This window comes from Pelodiscus sinensis, chromosome 1 (assembly GCF_049634645.1).
Source record: "Pelodiscus sinensis isolate JC-2024 chromosome 1, ASM4963464v1, whole genome shotgun sequence".
Classification (NCBI taxonomy): domain Eukaryota; kingdom Metazoa; phylum Chordata; order Testudines; family Trionychidae; genus Pelodiscus; species Pelodiscus sinensis.
The window spans coordinates 305751317-305767251 of NC_134711.1; the positions used below are offsets into that span (position 1 = coordinate 305751317).

The window sequence follows — 15935 nt, forward strand, 5'->3', positions numbered from 1 at the left end:
CATTCCTGCAGACGTTGTGCGGGCCTGTTTGTGGCTAGAGGTTCCGAAGCCAGAGGGTGAAGTGATGGTAAAAGAGGTATCACAAAACCTGGTAGAAGGTGAGGATGCAATAATCTCAGGGTATTCATGGGAAGAAATTTGCACCCTGCAAAAAGAAGGGGACCTTGGGCCAGTCTTAGAGGCAGTCATGAACCGGATGAGGCCAGACCGGAGCTTTGGGGCCAAATACCCTCAGTCTAAGAAGCTGACCAGACAGTGGGAGCGACTTAGGTTGCACCGTGGAGTGCTGTTCCGTGTAATCTGTCATCCTCGTGATGGCGAAGAAGTGTGGCAGTTAGTGGTGCCAGTGTCACTTCGCCGACAAGTTTATGAAGCCAGGCATGACCATGGAGGGCATTTTGGAGACAGAAGCACTCTTGAGGCGATGAGGAAGAACTATTACTGGCCTACAATGGCTAGTGATGTAACAGCATGGATCCATCAGTGCAAGCGGTGTGCCCTAGCCAAGGATGTGTTTCCACCCACTCGGGCCCCTTTGACCTGCACTAACGTGACTGCCCCAATGGAGGTCTTAGCAATGGACTACACTCGGCTAGAGAAATCTTCCGAGGGGTTTGAGAATGTACTGGTTCTCACAGATATGTTTACCCGATTCACTGTTGCAGTTCCAACTAGAAACCAGACAGCGCAGACAACGGCTGAAGCCCTCCTAAAACACTGGTTTATGTATTATGGTTGTCCAGCACGGTTACACTCAGACCAGGGGAGGAATTTCGAGTCAGGGGTGATATCAGCATTGTGTAAACTGTATGGCATAGCCAAAAGCCGAACAACACCCTATCACCCACAAGGAAATGCTCAGTGCGAGAGGTTTAACCGGACAATGCATGACATGCTCAGAACACTCCCGCCTGAAAAGAAACGAGCCTGGCAGGAGCATCTCCCTGAGCTGGTGATGGCCTATAATAGTCACATCCATTCATCGACAGGTTATTCTCCTTTTTACCTCATGTTTGCTAGAGATCCCAGGTTGCCATTGGATATTCTAGACAGAGAGGGCCCTGAGGAAGATGATGTGACCAATCTGGATGACTGGGTCAAAAGTCACCATGACAGGCTGAAGAGAGCCTGTGAAGTTGCTCTCAGTACATCTAAACAGGCAGCCCAAAGCAGGAAGAGGACTTATGATCGCAAGTCCAGAGGGGCTCTCATCAGGCCTGGTGATCGTGTACTAGTTCGTAATCATAGACACCGGGGGCGTAATAAAATACAGGACAAATGGGAGTCGAGTCCTCACATTGTAGTTGCTCACAACAATCCTGACCTGCCAGTTTACACCATTCGACCTGAACGGGGAGGGCATGAGAGAACAGTTCATAGAGATCAGCTAAAACATTGCACCTTTAGTTCAGTCAGGAATCCTAGGAGATGTAGATCAGGACGGCCTGAAGAGACTGAAAGGAGTTGGGGAATGGTTCTAGTCCCACAAACTGAATACCAAAGGGAGCAGAGGGTAGCAACCCCTGACCACAACGAGGATGACCAGATCCTTCAGGCTGACCCAGTATTACCTGAAGACAGGGAAATAGAAAATATGGGTAATGAACCACCTGTTGTAAGAAGGTCCCAGAGAACGAATAAGGGTGTATTGCCTGTTAAACTTAGATATGATTATGTTATTGGTCCTATGTAATGGCTTAATGAGTGTCCGCATGTCCAGTAGAAATAAGATGTTAAGTATGTGAAATGTTTTTGTTAATTGTTAATGTTTTTTATATGGTGTGAATTTTGTGGCTGTGGTAGAATTCTAGCAAGGGGGAATGTAAGGGGACTGTTACCCCTTACTAAAACTCTGTGGGAGTTTTTTGGTTTATCAGCTTCAGAAGGGGGAGGGGTTCATGAGACTGACAGACCCCAGAGACAATGGAAAGCAGCCAACACTCCAGCTCAGCCTGACTGACAGGTTGTAAGTGGGGATTGTTCTGGCTCTCTCTGAACAAACAAGCTGTGTGCAGAAGAGGTCCTGCAAAGACAGAGAGCTGAAAAGAGCAGTGCAAGCTGTATGAAGAAGTCCTGCAAAAGGAACAGAGAGCTGAGACACTGCTAAGAGGAGTGCAAGCTGTGCTGAGGGGCAGTTTTGCAGCAGCAGAGCCAGGCATACAGAGCACAAGGACTGCAGACCCTGTGTTGAGCAGCAGACTGGCAGTGCTCAGAGCCAAAAGGAACAGAGAAGCAACACAAGGAGCTGGAACTGGCCAAGCAGCACAGCCTGCAGCTGGATGTGGTGAGCTACTGGGACCTGCAAAGTGTGGGGAAAGGCTCTGGACTTGGAAAGGGGTCTGGCCACTTAGAGACTGAGGCTGTGTGGTCACTGCCAGTGCAAGCGTGTCCAGCCTGCAGTCCCTTGCAGCACATCCAGGGCTCCTAAGGAAGAGACTGTGAACTGTCCTTACACTCTGCAGGCTGCTGTGTTGATGTCCCTGTGCTACAGAGCAGGGCTGTGTGTTCTCATTTAACCATTCTCATTGTTTCTTATTCTATTCTCTTTAATCAGTTGATGTTTAATAAATTGTATTTGCTTTGAACCTTATGAAGTGATCACTGGGCCAAGAAGGGCTGCAGTGTAAAGAGAGCACCTCGGAGTGGGGACACCCTAACTCCTGCCCCTAGTGACTACAAGGTCAGGGATTAAGTCCCAGGAAACCTGGGCCCAGCCTTGTTGGGGTTTCAAGGGCTCTGCTACTCAGGAGAGTGGAGGGGGAGCCCTCAGGATCAGGGAGCCGTGGGGTAAAGGAAGTGGGAGCGGGGACTCAGATCCTTTCGCTGGTTCATTTCACCGGGGTGTATAGAAGCCAGGAAAGTTCCCCACAATAGCGGGATCATTCCCCCGCTTACACACATAAGCCACCACATCAGAGGCTCATATAACTGCACATCCACCAATGTGATCTATGCCAGTGTTTCTCAGCCAGTGATATGAATACCCTTGACAGAAGTCTAGGGGGTACTTCAGCGCAACTGAAATTTGGAGAAAATGGACGTTTTGTTTTAAGTTTTACAGTGCTTTATTCTTTTTGTATTTTTTACATCCCAAAATTTCATTGCCCACCCAGCTACGATTAAGTTGTTTAAACAAATGTGTTGCAATGGTAGAAAAAAAAATGTTTGTGTGTGAAAACTGTACATACTGGGGGTACTTATAATGGTTTTTTTTAAAAAGGGGCACTTTATAAAAAAATGTTGAGAGACACTGATCTATGCCATCAAGTGCCAGCAATGCCCCTCTGCCATGTCTATTGTCTCTGCGACAAAGGATTAATGGACACAAATCAGACATTCTCAATGGTAACACAGAAACCTGTTAGGGAACATTTCAATTTGCCCAGGCACTCACTAATGGATCTAAAAGTGACTATAATATTACAAAGCAATTTCAAAAACAAGTTTGAGAGAGAAGCTTCAGAACTTGGTTTCATTTACAAGTTTGACACCTGGAATTGAGGTCTGAACAAATACCCGAACTGGATGGCCTCTACAGTCCACGCTCTAATGACATAAAAAGCTAAGCATCAGGCACTTAGAGCCTACTCTATTAGCTTCATTTAGCATGTACACTCTAATTGTTAATATTTTTCCCCATTTTTCCTTCTCTTTCCATCCCCCTCCCTTCTCTTTCTCTGCTCTTTATTTGTACCATAGACCCCTTAACTCCATTCATCTGAAGAAGTGGGTTGTGTCCACGAAAGCTCATGATACCATCTACATTTTTGTTAGTATCTAAGGTGCTTTAGGGTTATTGGTTGTTTTTTTTAAATTTTTGCAAATCGTATTATGAGCACGCATCCACTAATGGCAGATTACACCCTGGCATTACTCACACCACTACCTCCACTACTACCATCATGTGGCTCTCACAATGGAGACTGGGAAGCACAATCATGAACCAAACATTTAAAAATGTATTTTTCGCTAGACATGTATACTTTCTTACAGAGATGGGCTGGGGGTTAAAGTAAGGACCTTCCTGAGAAGGAGTGTATCTGTGTCAGGATCTACCAACTCACGTTGTATTAATGTGTTATATATATGTTACATTATATACATTATATATAACACATTAATACGTGAGTTGGTAGATCCTGATACAGAGGTGGATGACAGTAGTTGGTGACTGACAACCAGCAGGTGGCAGTGGAGAGGTGTGACAAGTGGCCAGCTGGGAGAGCAGTGGAGAGCAGTGAGCAGGCGGCTGGTGAGTGACCAACAGAATGAGTAAGATGCCTCTTTACCTGCCCCCAGTCAGGATGGGAGGTGAACTCTGTGAATGCACCTCTAACCTCTGGATCTGCCCTGTCCAAGGGCAGCAACTGTGAGTGGGTGCAGAGAAGGGATGGGCATGTGAAGGGGACATTTACATTACTGGACTTAATCTGAAAGGAAAAGGACACTGCCCAACTACTTGGGGTGGGACTTATACTCATGGTTTACGTTTATGAACCCTGTTTGTGTTTTTTTCCCCAAATTAACTTATTTTGGAGTTATTCCCTCCCTTTTAATAAAAGGTTCTTTTCAATGCTCAGTCTCTGTGCTTGCGAGTGGGGAAGCATTGCCTCTCAGAGGTACCCAGAGGTGTTGTTAATTTCCCAGGTGGAAATTAAGTGGGGGCTTGAGCCAATTCTGTGTTTAATAATGGAGAGGAACCCCCAAATACTGAATTTGCCCCTGGCTGCTGCTGGCTTCACCTGGCAGAAGGGTGGATAGCCACATGGATAGCCATACCTGAAGGAAATAACTATCTAAAGCATCAGACTTCAAAAATAATAAGCCCCTGGTCATACTAGTGACAAGTTTAGCAAAATAAACATGATCTTATATTTGTCCGGTGAGATGTGTTATTTTAACATGTTAGGAAAATCATGGAATGTATGGAATGTGTACATTTTTGCAAAAAAATCCAGCACAGATAGGCTATTATAAATATAGTGAATATTAGGGTCACCGTTGCTTAGATTTTTGAAAGTGCTCTGAGCAGGGGGAAAGGAAGGCTGTGTATGCTTTTGGAGATATGTCAACTGATTTTTGAATAGCTCCACACATAAGCGCCTTTTCTTTTTTCTGGCTCAAGATGATCCTGACATAAATCCTCCTAAGCTCTTTGTGGCTGAGACTGTCATTTTCTATATTTGTACAGTGCCTAGCACATATGGAGCCCTCACTTCACTGTCATCTAATCGCTACCGCTATCAAATTATTCATTATCATGATTATTTTGTATAATAAAATCTAGCTTCTCATGTAAATTCTGGTCACCACTGACTGCAGTGGAATTATATGAGGTATAAACTTGGACTAACGTATCTACTGGATATGAAAACAGAGTGTCACATTTGGAAACTTCTTTCCTTAAAATAGCTCTCAGGTTTACAAAGGACCAAAACTGTACTCAGCATTTTATTACATTGGGGAAGTCCCAGTGTGTCCCACAGGGCTTACAGACAAACCCAGAACATACACATCCTGATTCAAACATGAGGAGATATAGAGGCAATGTGGGAAGGGTAAGTAGTATAAGGGCTCTACCATCAATCAAACGTTAGCCCCGCCCCCTAACCCCGGAAGTCCCATCTCCCCTGTCACCAAAAGTCCCGCCCCGGTGGGTAGTACTTCCGGGTCCATGTGGAGGCCCTTTGCAGATATCAATAAATGTCTAGGGGTTTGTTTTTTTAAACATGCTTCTTTCATGCTTAAGGCTTGGGGTTTAAATAACATGCTTTTAAATGTTTGATTGTCTTTAGAGCAAATGCTTGTTCTAAAGTATGGGTAAAAGTTTGAAACATTTCAGTTTTGGGTTAGACCCTTAATTTTTTTTTAACTTTTAATGGCTAGAAAAAGTAGCCTATAGCATTCAACCAACTCCTGGGTCATATTTAAACTGTCCAATAGCATTTCTACCAACTTCTGTGTCCTTTAAACTGTCCAATAGTGCTCTACCAACCCCAGGGGTTATATTTAAACTGTCCAATAGCATCTGAATACTCCTGAGGTGTTATTTAATTAGATATTCATCGGAGCCCACCCATCCAACCCATCAAATTTAATTACTGAACATTAACCTCAACAAGGGTAAGTGGTCACACCTACACCTAACCATTGACTAGAGCCCCCTGGCTATTCAATGAGGTGTGGTTAAACCATTGAGTTTCATGTCTAATAAATCCTAACTGGGGATGGGGGGGGGGGGGGTAATTTTTCCTTTTATTTAAAAACAAAACATTTTGAGGGGTTTTTCCTTCCCCAAGTTTCTACCATACACCTTTCAGGGTTTTTCAGTAAATGGGCCCCTTTATACAAAATGGATTCTCACAAACTTTATTTTTTTTAAATGATTTTATTTAAAAGATATACAGACCATGTGTTCCACCAAAACTTTTACTCATGTAAGGATCACGCAAACCTTCTGAGAGAAGATAGTCACAAAAGCCCTACATTAAGGATTGGTGCTTTTACTGTTAATACTGTAAGAAAGCCCTACAAAATATATATTTTAACTAAAAGAAAAAAATGTAGCCAAAAGAAACTCAGTTGTGGAGACAGCTTAATTATTCCACCTCAGATCACAAAAGGCAATGCTAGGGAGGGGTGCCTAAAGTCTTTAAGGATCTATTATTTTAGAGTTGCAGTGATCAAATTAACCTGCTAGCTACTACGTTGAAGTTGTTTGAAACAATGGGTTAGGAGGGTATAAATAACCTAGGTATTTTGGAGACTGTCCTTTTCAACAGAAACTTTCTTGAATGGCGCCTGGACTGCAACAGGAGAAGTTATGTTCCCTGTTTTGAACCAATCAGGGAAAAAACCCCTCCTGATTGGTAGAGGGAGGCGGGGCGAGTTCTTAGAGGGGTCACACGACCCACTGCTGGGCGGGTCATCTGGTCCCGGAACTGCCCCCCGATTGGTCAAAGCGGTTCGCAGGGCAGTCCTACAGGGGAAAAACCCTTCCTGATTGGTAGAGGGAGGCGGGGCGAGTCCTTAGAGGGGTCACATAACACCCGTTACTTCTGGTCACCTGCCCCTCTTGACACCGGATGTATTACCCCTAAGGGCGGGACTTCCGGTGACAGGGGACGGGCCTAACGGGGGTCACATGACATCCTTTTATTTCCGGTCACCTGTCCCTCTTGACCCGGAAGTACTACCCACCAGGGGCGGGACTTCCGGAGTCAGGGGGCGGAACTAACGTTTGATTGATGCAGGGCCTTTATACTACTCTCCTACCCCATAAAGAGCTAGCATATATAGCGTTCAGTCACTGTAGCTGGCCGCATGCCACCAATGTCTAGCTTCCAACCCCAAGGCTACGTCTACACTGGTCCCTTTTCCGGAAGGGGCATGTAAATTTCACGAGTCGTCGTAGGGAAATCCGCGGGGGATTTAAATATCCCCCGCGGCATTTAAATAAAAATGTCCGCCGCTTTTTTCCGGCTTTTAAAAAAGCTGGAAAAGAGCGTCTAGACTGGCCCCGATCCTCCGGAAAAAGCGCCCTTTTCCGGAGGCTCTTATTCCTCCTATTCAAAGTAGGAATAAGAGCCTCCGGAAAAGGGCGCTTTTTCCGGAGGATCGGGGCCAGTCTAGACGCTCTTTTCCGGCTTTTTTAAAAGCCGGAAAAAAGCGGCGGACATTTTTATTTAAATGCCGCGGGGGATATTTAAATATCCCCCGCGGATTTCCCTACGACGACTCGTGAAATTTACATGCCCCTTCCGGAAAAGGGGCCAGTGTAGACGTAGCCCAAGTATATGAGGTGCAAGCTGGAAACAGAAGCTGGCACAGACAGAGCACATTGTGCTCCAGCAATCCCCAGTGAAGCAATGGATGTGACAAGACAGCATAATTTAGAACATCACAGAGTCTAGAGCTCCAGTATATTTGAGGATCTGGGCTAGTAGATGTTACTATAGTAACGACCTTTGCAGAAACAGTAAAATATACATGCTTATCACTGGGCCTGTCCAGAGACTGCATGTCCACTACAATGACTACATGTTCTGAAGTCTAATAAAAATACTTTGAGTATTAAAATAAACCAAGGCTGCTTTACAGGGCTCAATTCTTTACTCACTTACAGCATCCAAGCAGCATGAGAACAGCTCATACTGGCCAGTATTACAGTTGGCTCTCTCCCCCTCTCTTGTTCCCATTCAAAGTAGCAGGAGCTCTTTGTTCTATTTGTCTGTGCTTCATTCCCCAAGCACTCATCCAAGTCAGATGTCTCTTAGGACCTGAGTTGCCACCAGCTGGACAATGGGACTTGGGTCATTCTGTAGTACCTGGAGAGCTGGAATTACAGAGAATATGACTCACTTTTCATATAGTCACCTATGCCTGCAGTAGCTGGAGATTTAGTACCAGTGAGTACCAAGCTACAGAAGCTCTCTGTACAAACAAAGCTTTAGGTTCCTCCATTGGGATCCTTCCAAGCTCCAAACTGAGATGGAGGAGGGGGGAGAGGGGAGACCCTGACCCTACCAGAAACTCATCCAATTGGAAGGTGCTCCATTGACTCAATAGCTTCTGCTTTTAAGTTATTTTACATCTCCTGACAGAAATAAATCTGATGGTGTGGAGTTTGGGGTAGCAAAAAGTGGCTCCCAGGGAGCCGATGGAGCCCAAAGAGTGGATCACACAGGTTGGGAAGAGGCATTGCCAGGATAGCCAGGAGATGCACTGATTTCTATCACACTGGCTGCAGTTTCCTCCAGGTACGTCTACACCGCAAAGTTAATTCAAAATAACAGCTGTTATTTTGAATTAACTTTAATAGCATCTATACATGCAAACCGCTATTTCGAAATTAATTCGAAATAGCAGAGCGCTTAATTCAAATTTGGTAAACCTCATTCTACGAGGAGTAACACCAAATTTGAAATAGCTATTTCAAATTAAGTGCTGTGTAGACAATTAATTCAAAATAGGGGGCCTCCAGCCCTTCCCAGGGAGCCCTGGTGGCCACTCTGGGCACAACCAGGAAAACTTACTCTCCTCTCCCCCTGGCCCCAGAGCCATTAAAGGGATACACCCTGGCCTGTGCCAGATCCAAGCCTACCAGCCAAGAGCCAGCAGTGGCCACCGGGGCCCCTGAGCCAGTAGCCACAAAACGTGAGCCAGCAAGGCACTGGCAGCCAGCCCTCCACTGCTCCTCAGGAGCAGTCTGCGAGCACCCAGGAGCCTGACAGGGGCTGGAGAAGGCGGGTGCCTTCCTGGTCCAGGGTGGAGATCATGGACCTTATTCAGGTTTGGGAGGGATGCCCCAGCATCCATGATCTCCGCACTAGACAGAGGAACACGGCCATCAATGGCAGGATAGCTGCCAGCCTGGCCACCAAAGGCCACATGCGAACCCAGGAGCAGGTTTGCATGACAATCAAGTTGGTGCGGTGAGACCCCCAACCTTGAGCCCTGATCTTCCCTTCCCCCTTCTTCCCTTTGCTTCTCCCTTCCAACTTCCTCCTCCCAGGTTTCACCCTCCCCTCTCCCACCCACTCTATTCCTCTCTCCCACCTCCTTTTCCCAGTCTCCCCAGAGGTTCACCCTGTTGTTCAATAAACCCAGTTTCTATTTTTGAACATACATGTCTTTTATTTGACATCAGGAAGGGAGGCTAGGGAGGAGTAAGTGGATGGACGTGAGAGAGGAATGGGGCACGAGCCCCCGGAGGGGAGGACCGGGGTGGCTCTGAGGGCTCCTCGGGGTGGACACTCTCCTGCAGGGCCTCCTGGATCCTGACAGCCCCCCAGATGGACTCCCCGGACGGTAGCCTGCAGCAAGTGCAGCTGGGATGATGGCAACAACCCTACGAGACGCACCGGTGTGCCCATGGGCAGCTCTGGCTCCATGTGGCCGAGTGCTGTGGTGTCCCGAGTGCAGGCACTCAGGGCACTCCAAGACAGGACTGCTTTGCTGTCCCTCATCGGGGTAGATAAGCGAGCGGGGAACCCTGAGAACTGTCTGTTCGGGGTGGGGGTAGGGTCCCGTTAAGCACGGAGCTCAGTTAGCCTCAGGCAGCAGCCCCACACACTAAGTCCTAACCTGATGCCCTGCCAGCACTGGTTCCGGCCAGCCTTAACTTCGGTTCAGGGTCCACTCAGTGTGGACGCGCTATTTCAAAATAACAAAATGCTATTTTGAAATAGGTTTTGTGTATAGATGCGTTAATTCGAATTAGCTTAATTCAAATTAACTATTTCGAATTAAGTTAACTTGAATTAACGCTGTAGTGTAGACGTACCTCTTTCAGAGCAGACTAAAGCTGACTCTGTCCTTTGATGTGTGGCTGATGCACTTCACACCTGTGGTATCAGTTACTGCTTGCTTGTCAGCTAAATTTCTTTATAACTCACTAATGAATAGGATTTCACCTGTATTTGTTACTTACAGGTCAACAGATGTTCCATGTCCAGCCATTTCATATTCTTGGTGTCCGTATGATCCACGATGATGCCTAAATAAGCAGTGTAAAATAAACATCAATAAAAAACCTTCTCTTGTTAAGTGCAAGGTGATAACATTGGCCCTTTGGCTTCTATTGTGGGTCTAAGGTGAGCTGTAGGCAAGAAAATACTAGAAAAGTTTAGCATCCACACTGAAGAGAATAAGAGAAAAAATAAACATACCCTACGTGACAGTGTGCCAGCCTCTGCTACTAAATGACTGCGCCATCTCAAAGCATTCTATTGCAAATTACAAATTCCTCCAAACACCACACTGGAGAAGTAGGAGAACATTAACATCTCCATTTATGCATGAGAAGTCACAGCACGGAGAGATTAATAGTAGCTCAGTGCTGCACACAGGGACTTTTTCTGTCTACCTCAAAGGGAATACCAAAAGGGACACGGCACACTTTCTCTCACCAGCTAACTTGGTTGCAACTGCCCGGATCTCTTCCCAGCTGCTGCAGAAGTATGTGATGGTGGTTTTGTAAAAGTTCTCCAGTAGCTCAGCCTTCTCCTTGGCCTAGAGAAAATCTGGGACACATGAGCTCTCTCTGGCTAGAAATGCCCTTTGACTGCCAACACATGCCTTTACGAACCACAAGTAAACAGTCTGTGTTCCTCTTGCCACTGCTGTCAGTTATTGGACTCACTCAGACTTTTTTTTTAATTTAAACAAGTAAATAAAAGAAAGGACAGGAGGCTGTGTAGAAGTGGGGAAAGTGGGAATCTATGGCAGATTTACATTCCTCTCACCCTCAGTCCTGTATCCCACTCTAATAGGGTACGTCTACACTACAACTTTAATTCGAACTAACGGATCTAGACTAAAAAACTAGTTTGAATTAGCGTTTTGCTAATTCGAACTAGCATGTCCACATTAAGTGGACCCTGAACCAGGCTTAAGGATGGCCAGAAGCAGTGCCGGCAGGGCATCAGAGGAGGACTTAGAGCATGGAGATACTGTCTCAGGCTAGCCGAGGGCTGTGCTTAAAGGGTCCCAACCCCCACCCCGGACAGACAGTTCTCAGGGGTGCCCCGCTTGCAAAGCAGTCCTGGCTTGGAGTGCCCGGAGTACCCACACTGGGCACATCACAGCACTCGGTCATCAGACCGGCTGCACTTGCCGCAGGCTGCCATCTGGGGAGAGGGGGCAACTAGGGGGCTGCAGGAAAGTTCCCACCACAAAAGACTGCAGAGCCAGCCCTGTCCTCCCCATCGGGGGCGCGTACCCCATTCCTCCCTCACCTCCTTCCACTTACCCTTCCCTAGCCCCTCTTCTTGATGTATAAAATAAGGACAATTGTGTTCAAAAATGGAATCTGTCTTTATTGAACAAAACTGGGGGAGACTGGGAAAAGGAGGTGGGAGAGGGGAAGAGAGAGGGTGGCAGAGGGGAGGGCAACTAAAATGATCAGAGGTTGGGAACAGGTCCCATATGAAGAGAGGCTAAAGAGACTGAGACTTTTCAGCTTAGAAAAGAGGAGACGGAGGGGGGACAGGATAGAGGTCTCTAAAAGCAGGAGTTGGGTGGAGAGGGTGCATACAGAAAAGTTCTTCATTAGTTCCCATAAAGAAGGACTAGAGGACACCAAAGGAAAGGAATGGGTAACAGGCTTTATACTAGTAACAGAAAGTTGTTCTTCACAAAGCAAAGAGTCAACCTGTGGAACTCCTTGCTGCAGGAGTCTGTAAAGGCTAGATCTAGAACAGAGTTTAAAGGGAAGTGAGATCAAGCCATGGAGGTTGGGTCCATGGAGTGATATTAGCCAGGGGGTAGGAGTGGTGTCCCTGCCCAAGGTTTGTGGAAGGCTGGAGAGGGATGGCACGAGACAAATGGCTTGGTCACTGTCTTCGGTCCATCCCCTCCAGGGTCCCTAGGGTTGGCCGCTGTCGGCAGACAGGCTACTGGGATAGATGAACCTTTGTTCTGACCCAGGATGGCCATTGTAAGCTCACTCACAAAGTGTCTGCAGATATCCATCTGGAGCTCCTCAGGGTTCAGCTCGGTTGTCCAACTAAGATGCTCATTAAGTAAAGTTTGGAGCCTCTTCCGTCCCAAAAATGGGGCACAGAGATGAAATGTAGCTCTGCACTCCTGAAAAAGAGGGTTGCACCATTGAATTGTTCCATAACATGTATTGTGCTCATTCAAATGGAACTCATGTCCTTGACATCTACCCCAAGAATAAAAGGGATTCCCCTGAAGTAATAGACAGAAAATATGCCAGCATGACTTTAATAGGGGGAAAGGGATTCTACTTCTGGAGTATTGCATCCAATTCTGGGCACCCCATTACTTAAAAAATGTTGATACATTGGAGAAAGTCCAACGGAGGGCAACAAAAATGATTAGGAGGCTGGAACACATGATTTACAAGGAGAGGCTGAGGGATTTGGGATTATTTAGTCTTCAGAAGAGAAGAGTGAGGGGAGCTTTGATAGAAGGCTTTAACTACCTGAAGGGGGATTTCAAAGAGGATGGAGAGAGGCTGTTCTCAGTGGTACTAGATGACTGAATGAGGAACAATGGTCTCAAGTAACAGTGGGGGAGGTCTAGGTTGGATATTCGGAAAAACTATTTTACTAGGAAGGTGGTGAAGCACTGGAATGGGTTACCTAGGGAGGCAACGGAACCTCTAAATGTAGAGTTTTCAAGTCCTAGCTTGACAAAGCCCTGGCTGGGATTGTTTAGTTGAGGCTGGTCCTGTTTTGGGCAGGAGGTTGGACTCAGTGACCTCCTGAGGTCTCCTCCAAACCTATGGTTCTATGATTTTATAATACTGAAAACTGGAGATAGCAGCAATGTTTTTTCAGAACAGATGTAGCTATGAAAGCTGCTTCACTAGGCATAGCTGTGGTCTTTCCTCTGTTGTGGGGAGGCAGGAATGTGGGGTGCAGAGATAGGCAGGAATGAACTCTTGGGATCAGACCCATGACCTATCCTGAACTCCAGTGAGACAACCCTGGCTGCTAAGGACCAGCCTGTCTGGGATTGACTCAAAAGGAGGGCAATGAACTGAGGGAAGAATTTAGGTCTCCACTGCGGGAAGGAATAGCATCAGGAGGAAGATTCTTTTTGCTTAGTAATTAAGTCACTGTCATTCTTACCATTGAAACCTCAAGGCTTGGATCTTGCAGGTGCAGCAGAAGCGTGACCCAGCTCTGTCTAACCTGCTTGGCAAAATAGTCCTTCCATTTTCCCTTTGCAGAGCCGGCCAGGATACCAAACAGGACAAAGGCCAATGCACGAAGAGTGTTGTCCTCCTATAGCCAAGAAAGCCACACAGGTTGGTAACGAAGAGATAACCACATCATGTATCTAGCACAGCTGTCTCTTCTACATTAGAGTAGAGTGATTCCAACTACAGAAGTTTAGAAGAACTGGAATTAATCAAGTTTGGGCCAATTGTGTTGATTCATCAAAATTCTTCCAGAAATTCTTCCAGAAGCCAAGTAGGGGTACTTGGTCAGCTTCTTGGTGACCCATCTAGCAGGCTGACTGGGATCTTTGGCTTCCTGGCCCTCACCTTCAGAACAGCCTGTCTGGCAGGCTGACAAGGAGCCAGGAAATGTGCACCCTGGCACCTCTAATTCCCAGTGTTTTCAGGTTCCCTGTCTCCAGCATAGTCTGCCAGTAGACTGCCCTCAGGCAAGGCTCCCAGTAGAGCTGGGTTGAGAATAGTATGACTGTTTCACAAAGAGTTTTGAAATTTGGGCTGGGGGGTGTGTCCCCCAAATAGGAACAAAACCAAAATTTGAAATCTCAAACTTCTCTGCAAAATGGAATAATTTCAACCATCTGACATAAAAATCGTATGGAGCAGGCCCAAAACAGTCTATTACACCCTGTATGCCCATTTTCCTTGTTATGCAGCTACCTAATCTAGTATTCATACTTCCTTTGCCATTCTCATTGGAAATAAAGATGAACAGAAGGGTGAGACTGAAGGAGCAGGGATGGCATCCTCATTTTCTTAATTCTCTGCTCCTCCATAAAACACATCTCTTCCCTAAGGCCTAAAATCACTTCATTCTGACATGAACAATGCCCAGTGAGGACACATCATGCATTGTAAATGGAGCCTCATCAATGTCAGCTGAACTGGGGTTGAAGGCTTCTGTTCACGTACATTATCGAAGTACTTCCGGATCTGTGTGGTGAGGTCTCTGAAGGAAGAACCTATGTCCTTCCCTTTCAGCTCGGTCAGAACGTTGGCCAGTGCCTTCATGATTTCGACAATGACTTCAGAACTGAAAGTGTCTTCTAAAGTCCTGATCAGTGCCTCCAGAAGAAACTTCTTGTACTTTTTCACCTGTTCAGACGTATGACATTAAAAAACACTTTCCACTAACCACATTTCTAATATGTTTTTTTAGCAATTATGAAGCAGTGGGAATTTCATCTGCCCCCCAGTGACCTATAGCTATATTTTACATCAGGTACTAGCTACAATAAGCCAAACTCTGTGCCATATTACACCTATGTAATCCTATTAGATTTCTAATTACTTAGATTTGAAGGCCAAAAGGGACCATTGTGATCATTCAGTCTGACCTCCTTCACAACACAGAACCTCCCCAAAATAATGTCTGTTTGACTAGAGCACCTCTTTTAGAAAAACAGCCCATCTTGTTTTTAAAGTTGCTACTGATAGAGACCCCACCACAACCCTTGGTAAATGGTTCCAATGATTAAAATTACCATTAAAATGTATGCCTTACTAGCAGTCTGAATTAGTTTAGCTTCATAGAATCTCTCATCTTGAAAATAAAGCCTACACTCTTCATTCCTAGGAGTATACATTTACATATGACATATTAAGTACATATTGTTTCCTTATGCCCAGCTTACCAAGGGAACAAACCTGCTGTGTATTGACTGCAAAGAGGTTACAGGGGTATGAGAGAGCAGAAGTTGGCCTAGTGCATTGTGCATGGCCTCTGTAAATCCTGAGCAATTGTTTCCTTTAGTTTCTCTAGTTATGCTGCATTGTATTCAGTATTCTATCTTACCTTCTCAGGTGCCCCATAGACTAAATTGCCTAGGCCTCTTACAGCCATTTGACGGACAATGCTGTTATTGTCCCGTGACCTTTCTGCTAAGATATATAAGACAGACTTAAGGATCTTCTTCTCCCTGAGTATGGGATCAGTCATTAGCTGAAATAAAATCAACATGTCCATTAGCTCTAATATGTTCATTAAGATAGCGAATATAATTTGAGGAGACACATAATACACTGTAATTTATTATTCTATATGAATGAGTACTGTGTTAAAAACATGGATTTTTCCTTTTAGGCACTATAATGGGTGATTGCTCATCCCTTGAAAGCCTCTCAGTGACTGCATTTGATACCACAGTCCTTTTCTCTCCCAGGTGCATCCTGCCAGTTGATCTTAGTGAGTCTTCCATGGCTCAACCCTCTGGCCAAGTTCCAA

General features: G+C 45.8%; 3 long non-coding RNA genes across 3 annotated transcripts; 1 reads left to right on the forward strand and 2 right to left on the reverse strand.

Moving 5' to 3' along the window:
• Positions 1 to 1207: 1207 nt before the first annotated feature.
• On the forward strand, positions 1208 to 14845 carry LOC142826552 (uncharacterized). The gene is made up of 3 exons (XR_012900757.1): positions 1208 to 2284; positions 13703 to 13780; positions 14693 to 14845. It is a non-coding gene; the product is annotated as an uncharacterized LOC142826552 (long non-coding RNA).
• Positions 7769 to 11947, reverse strand: LOC142827150 (uncharacterized). Its single transcript, XR_012901609.1, has 3 exons — positions 10911 to 11947; positions 10433 to 10498; positions 7769 to 8335 (listed from the first exon to the last, which is right to left on the reverse strand). It is a non-coding gene; the product is annotated as an uncharacterized LOC142827150 (long non-coding RNA).
• LOC142826554 (uncharacterized) lies at positions 12275 to 14755 on the reverse strand. The gene is made up of 3 exons (XR_012900758.1): positions 14624 to 14755; positions 13602 to 13757; positions 12275 to 12588 (listed from the first exon to the last, which is right to left on the reverse strand). It is a non-coding gene; the product is annotated as an uncharacterized LOC142826554 (long non-coding RNA).
• Positions 14846 to 15935: the final 1090 nt, after the last annotated feature.